This window comes from Myotis brandtii, unplaced genomic scaffold (assembly GCF_000412655.1).
Source record: "Myotis brandtii unplaced genomic scaffold, ASM41265v1 scaffold513, whole genome shotgun sequence".
Taxonomy (NCBI): domain Eukaryota; kingdom Metazoa; phylum Chordata; class Mammalia; order Chiroptera; family Vespertilionidae; genus Myotis; species Myotis brandtii.
The window spans coordinates 2,924,408-2,931,310 of record NW_005369552.1 but is presented as its reverse complement, the minus strand read 5'-3'; the positions used below and the strand labels follow the sequence as shown (position 1 = coordinate 2,931,310).

Sequence of the window (6,903 nt, the reverse complement as noted above, 5' to 3'; positions counted from 1 at the left end):
TGAGAGCGAATCATTTATCAGCTGCCTCCTGTACCCCCCCTCCTGGGGATCGAGGCCCCCCCCCCAGCATGTGCCCTTGATTGAAATTGAACCTGGGACCCTTCAGTCCGTAGGCCAACACTTTATCTACTGAGCCAAACCAGCTAGGGCTAAAGCTGTACTCTTTCACGAACTCTCGGCCTCCATGCCTGGAGGGTGGGAAGAATCATTGTCCATTACAAGAAGTGCCCTGAGTGGCAATTGTTTTTCCCAGAGCTATTTCTTCACACTTGGGACAAGTACTTCACTAATCCACTCAATAAAAAATTGCCTGGTTACCCAAGCTTTGCTATTAGCTCTCCACATCACATTCAACTTGTTTTTCGTGACATTATTTTCTTGAAAATTCACAGGTTTTCAGACTGGTAGATGAGTAAAGGCTTCAATTTAAAGTCTCTACTCATAATCCCATACAACCATAACATCAGCCTATCGTTCATTGACTTGTGTCCTGGCAATGACTTCTGTGTAATGTAGGTTCTTGTTGGCATTTTCTTCTAGAAGAGACCTGTCTCATCACAATTGAACACTTGTTGGGGAACAAATCCCTTGGCCTGTACGTATTCTTGAAATTCTGTCATGAAATTATCAACAGCTACTTTGTTAGAACTGGCAGCCTCTCCATGCCTCACTACACTATGAATGCCATGTCTTTTCTAAAATTTATTGAACCACCCCCTTCTAGCCTTAAGTAAATCACTTTCAGTACTAGTTCCAGGGTTGTCTTTCAGGAGATCAGTATGCAGCATCTTCACTTTTTTACATATCATTGCCTCTGAAATGCTATCACTGGCTAACTGCTTTTCGTTTATCCAAATAAACAACAAATTTTTTACCTCTTCAATTGTCTGTGATTGTTGTTTTGTGAGCATTTTTACACCCTTAGCAACATCAGCACTCTTGGTGACCTCTTTATGCATTAAATTGTACTAACCGTCAATTTTGCCATTTCATACTTGGTAGCTAAATCAGACATGCGAACACCTCTATCATACTTTGGAATTATTTTTTAAAATATATTTTTATTGATTTCAGAGAGGAAGGGAGAGGGAGATGGAAACATCAATGATAAGAGAAAATCATTGATCGGCTGCCTCCTGCACACCCCACATTGGAGATTGAGCCCAAAATCCCAGGCATGTGCCCTGACCAGAAATCAAACCATGACCTCCTGGTTCATAGGTTAACACTCAACCACTGAGCCACGCCAGTTGGGCTGCAATTATTTCTTTTTTAAGCTCTATCGTTGTTCTCACAACTTTCCTTTTCACTTTGCTGCTATCATTAACCTTCTTAAGACCCCTGGTAACTTACTGTATGCATTTAATAATAACAAGCAGCAACAAAAGCAAAAAAAAAACATACAAAAATATTGACAGAAAAATTTCCTGAGATGTTAGCAACACTAACATCCTCTCCCAGAGAGGAAGAAGGGAGAGAGAGAGAGAGAGAGAGAGAGAGAGAGGGAAACATCAATGATGAGAGAGATTCATCATTGATCGGCTGCCTCCAGCATGCCCCCTACTGGGAATTGAGCCCACAACCCGGGCATGTGCCCTGACTGGGAATCAAACCGTGACCTCCTGGTTCATAGGTCAATACTCAACCACTAAGCCATGCCAGCCAGGCTCTCATCAATGTTTCTCTCTCTCTATCCCTCTCCCTTCCTCTCTCTCTAAAATCAGTAACAACATATTAATAAGAATAATAAAGTTCACCAGTAATAGGATATACTTCTGTTTTGGACACAATTGAGTATATAAACAAAGTTTGTACAATCACCTGGTATATTCGGTCAGGTCCAAAGGTTACACAACAATTCTGTAACTCCCTAAAGACTTTGGCAAAATGTTTCCCCCCTCAGTTTTAAATCATTATTTTGTCAGGAAAACTTAATTAGAAAAAAATGTTTCTTTTCTAATTGCAGGCCCATCCATTGAGCCAATAAAGAATTTGTTTGAAAACAATTCCCAGCTCCTAGAACTACTAAGAGAATACATTTTCCCCTCTAATTAGTATCTTAGAATTTTTTTAACCAATGCCAAATGCAATGTGAGCTCAAGTTTTTTAGTTCAGTTCTAAACTTAGAACTGTGATTTTCAAGTGGAGTCTAAATTTGGCAAAAATGTCTTCTCCCTGCCATAGTAGCTGGTGTTTTCCCATTCTTAACAGTTCCTACATCTTATTTTCTAAGCAAGCAGTACTATTTTTCTGCACTTTTTAATAAATTTTTCCATTTCCCCTTTATGGAATACCAAATGCAACGTTTTTTACACCATAAAATAAAATAGATATGACAGCTCTTAGAAAGATGAAGGGGGAAAATAATAAAGGGAAAAAGCCATTTAGCTTCATTCCTACAATGAAAAGATAAATACTGTATGCCTTAGATACTGAGTTACACAAAGTTTATATATAGGTTAGTAGAAATCACCAAGTCAGAATTCAGTTCAGATGCTTATTTTTTCTGCAAATTTCTATCTAAATTCACATGAGTCCTGGTCCCTTCCTGAGGAGAACATGTGAAAAGGTGTCTCACAGGTCACCACTTAAAGAACTGTGTCCAACAAAGCCATTTCCTGTGGTCCGATTTTATCCCCTTCCTTGAAGAAGAAAACATCAAAGCAAAGTGCTAAATGCAAAACTCAGGCCTCTGCGCAGCACAGGTGGTTAGTGTATAGAGGTTGTAGGTAGTTGGAAACAGCCACTTCCTCATTCTGCAGGGTGTTGAAGGGAAGGACACCAAGATCGCTCCCAGAAACAGGCACTCGCACGCCTCTCACTCACCTGCGTTGATCTTGCCTTTCAGGTCCAAGCTCAGATCACTCAGATCTCTCACTGTCATATTCCTTATACCCTTTTTTTCTCCCATTAGAACCATCTTTTCATTAAAATGAGCCAGGGGAAAGAAGGTAAGCATGAAGAAAAGGTGATATGGGGCTTTTTTCCCTCCTGGGACCAAGTTTTGGAATCTGATCCCTGTGCTGCACACCTCTGCAGCAGAATACTTGTCTGAGCAGCTTCCTTTTCTTCCCATGATTGTGTTGTTTAGGCATTTACATACGTCACCCCAGCCCAGAAGGACAGAGCTCAAGCTTGCTCCCTCACACAGCATTCCCCAGCACTTCCCTCCAGATCTTGGCAAATAGGCATCCTGTTTGCTCAGGTCTTTGGTCCTTGCCCTCCTCTGCTAGGAAGGAAGAACCATCAGGCTGCTGCTAGCAGGGGGAGGTCTCAACAACGAGAGAGCAGTCTTGATGGTCTTGTTCAACAGGTTCCCCTGCTTTATTTTCTCTTGCTTCTGCAGCGCCAAAAGGGGAGGACTAGAATACTTAAGATAGTTCCCTTTCCCAGTCTCCCTAGGTACCAAGCATTTTGATTACCGGACTCCCAGCAGAAGCAGCAGCAGAGCCTATACTCTGCCATCCAGACAGTATGAGTCACTCATTCGAGTTCAGGAACTAGGTGCTCTAAGTGAGAAACTCAAATCAATTTAGATCAGCAGATTATCCAGACAGTCTCCTGCCTCTGACTGTGGCACTAAGGATGATTTTGTGAGAAAACATTGTTCCTCTCTACCGTGTTGGCATCAAACTTTCAGGGTTATTCCACACAACCTTCTGCTTTCCTTAACAATACCTTATTCATCTGGCCTTGTATCTAACTTCTCTATTTGGAGCTTCAATCATCTGTCACAGTGTATTTATATTAAATAATCTAAAGGAAAGAACATTGGTTAGGCTAGGAGTTAGGAGTCATGGCTCTGCCATACGGTGATATATGACCCTGGGCAAGACACTTAAGGGCCTACTTCCTTCATCTAAAACTTTGGGGTGGGGAGAAGAGTTGGATAACTGTTTTAAAATCCCATAAATCTCCTTTAATAATAAATAGAAAATAGCATTTTAAATACTGTTGTAGAATAGTATTTTCCCCGCAGTTGTCCCTAAATTACTTTGGTCACACTTTAAGGAGCACTGCAATTTCTGGTCTTGTAGGTTCACCCTATCTGTGCTTTATATGACTGAATTAACTTTATACTCCCTCTTTTTCTTGAGCTTTACTGATTGCAGATCTACTGTCTTTTATTTTCTTTATAGTACATATACTTTTATTTAAATAGTCATTGCTCTTATTTTGTTATCCTTCTCCTTTATTACCCCTCTCAGGACCTTACCGCTGAAGAAAATAGCGTGTACTTAAGTCAGGGTTAGGGTGTTTTCTGTGTGCTTCCTCACCAACCCCCACAGTGTGGTGGCTTTGTGATGGCAGCAGCTCACTGAATTGCCTTTTGGGGCTGCCACACGTCTCCAAGATGCCTTTCCTGTGTTATAAGTAGGAGTTCAGAGTCCATTATCTTATGAATTCATTTGAAGTCTTTTCTCTCAAATCTTTGCCACATGAATACCTGTCTCCCACTTTTTGCATGTTCACACATCTTTGAGAGAATTTTTGGCTGTGTATCCCCCTTGCTGTTTATCACCTGGAACAAGAGTCATCTACAGAATTAAATATTACACTGTGTATTTCCACTTCCATGTCATTTTTGAAAATGTTGGAAAACAAAGACAGAACAGCTTTTATGCTCATCCTGATCGCTGGGAGAGGGTAGCAGTTGGTGTGGGATGGTGAGTGAGGAGCAAGGTGAAGATCCTCCTCGAAGAATGTGGAGACTCAGCATTTGGTTTTACTGTGAATTTCAGTAACAAGTTATACAGTAGTTGGTTCAAAGTCATGATTAGACTCATATCTCTTCATTACTTTCCCAATTTATCATACTTAGGCATTTACTCATGGACTGAGTAGCTCCTATAGGCCAGGCACTAGGCTAGATGTTGAGAAAAATGGTGACTAAGGCCACCCTGCCCTTGCGGGTTTGCAAACTAGAACGCTACAGACTCAGGCAGTTGCAGGCCTGAGTGAGAATGCCAAGAGAGGAGTGGGCTCAGAATGCCGTGGGAGCATTTAGAGGAGCGCCACCCGTGGCTGGGCTCAAACTGAAAGACAAGCAGGAGGTGGATAGGCGGAGGATTGTCCTGACGGAGGAAGCATATACGTTTCAGCACCTCCTGATGGTTAAAGATGTTGGGAGCTTGGAGCTTAGAGCTTGGAGCTTGGAGCATGGGGCTGGAGAAAAGCAGGGGCTGACGACGAATGGCCTAGGATGCTTTGCTAAGGAGTTTGAACATTCTCTCGAAGGCAATGGGAAGTCATAGAGGGATTTTTAAAGTAGGGGAATAGCATGATCATATTATTATATTTACTTTAGAAAAATCACTTGCAGTTTTTTAAAGCTAAGGCCAGGCGTATTAGGTTGTTAGAAAGCATTGGAGTAGACCAAGCAGGAGACAGTGGCTTCAACTAATATGGTGGCTTTTGAAATGGAGGGAAGTGTTAGAACAGAAATATCAATTAGAGGGGGAGAATCCTCAGAACTTGACGATTTGTTGATGTAGGGAGTTGGGGAAAGGGAGGAATCAATGATGAAACTCAGGTTTCTAGGCCAAGCAGCTGAGCTTGAGAGCACCATGAGAAGTTGTAATGATGAATGCAAAGGTAAATGAAGTCCTGTGTCTCAGGGCCATCATAAAGCAGTGCCAAGTTTCCAAGCCCTGGTGGACTCAGAATGATGAGGGACTATTCTAAGAATGAAGTGGGGCTCAGACAGTGTGGCTCAGTGGTTGAGCATTGACCTATGAACCAGGAGGTCACGGTTCGATTCCCAGTCAGGGCACATGCCTGGGTTTCAAGCTCAGTCCCCAGTGGGGGGTGTGCAGGAGGCAGCTGATTGGTGATTCTTTCTCATCATTGATGTTTCTATCTCTTTCTCCCTCTTCCTCTCTGAAATCAATTTAAATCCTAATATATAAAAAGCCAGGGGCCGTCACAACCGAAACAACCAGATGAACGACCGAACAGCAGGCTGTGTGGGATGACCAGGCCAGCAGGGGGGTTAGTGAGGGACGACCAAACGACTGAACAGCAGGCTGCGTTGGGCGACCAGTCCGCCAGGGAGGTTAGTGAAGGACGACCAAATGACAGAACAGCAGGCTGTGTGAGGCGACCAAGTCAGCAGGGGGGTTAATGAGGGACGACAAAACTACTGAACAGCAGGCTGCATGGGGCAATCAGGCCGGCGGGGGTGGGGGGGCAGTTGGGAATGATCAGTCCTATATAATAAAGAGCTAATATGCAAATTGACCATCATGCCCTCGCACATGATGGCTGCCCCCATGAGGTCAAAGATGGCCAGCAGGAAAGGGCAGTTGGGGGTGACTGAGCTGGCAGGGGGGACAGTTGGGGGTGACTGGGCTGGCAGGGGGGCAGTTAGGGGCAATCAGGCAGGCAGGCAGGTGAACAGTTAGGAGCCAGCGGTCCCGGATTGGAGAGGGAGCAGGCTGGGCTGAGGGGACCTGCCCCCACCCCGCCCCGCCCCCCGTGCATGAATTTTGTGCACCAGGCCTCTAGTATATATATAAAAAGAGTGAAGTGAGTTTTTTGTGCCTACTTGGCCCACTTGACTTTGGGTAAAAAGTGCTGGGGCGCTGCCCCTTGGCTCCATTCACTGACTGTCTTCCATTCCATTGTGGCTTCTCCTCAGTACTCGGTAAAGAACATCAGTTTTCTCCTTTCCCACATGGACCTTAGAAGAAGGCAGTGGTTGCACCATTTTTGCTACAGCTGTCATTTTGCTACCTTTGGAGGGCAGCTTTTTGTGTTTGCTGGATGTAATTTTGTTGTTGTTGTTAATCTTCTCCCAAGGATATTTTTCCATTGATTTTTAAAAAGTGTATTTTTATTGATTTCAAAGAGGGAGTGATAGGAACATCAATGATGAGAATCATTGATTGGCTGCCTCCTGCA

General features: G+C 43.5%; 1 long non-coding RNA gene across 2 annotated transcripts in view; it reads right to left on the bottom strand.

Annotated features, from left to right (window-relative positions):
• The window catches only part of LOC106727986, a 16,564-nt gene that overhangs the window by 2,484 nt on the left and 7,177 nt on the right, over window positions 1–6,903 (bottom strand). Inside the window, exon 2 of one of the 2 annotated variants that reach the window (XR_001364215.1) lies at window positions 4,217–4,218. The exons of the other annotated variant lie outside the window; for it this stretch is intronic. This is a non-coding gene — a long non-coding RNA (uncharacterized LOC106727986). The remainder of the gene's footprint in view (window positions 1–4,216; window positions 4,219–6,903) is intronic. 2 annotated transcript variants of the gene reach the window in all.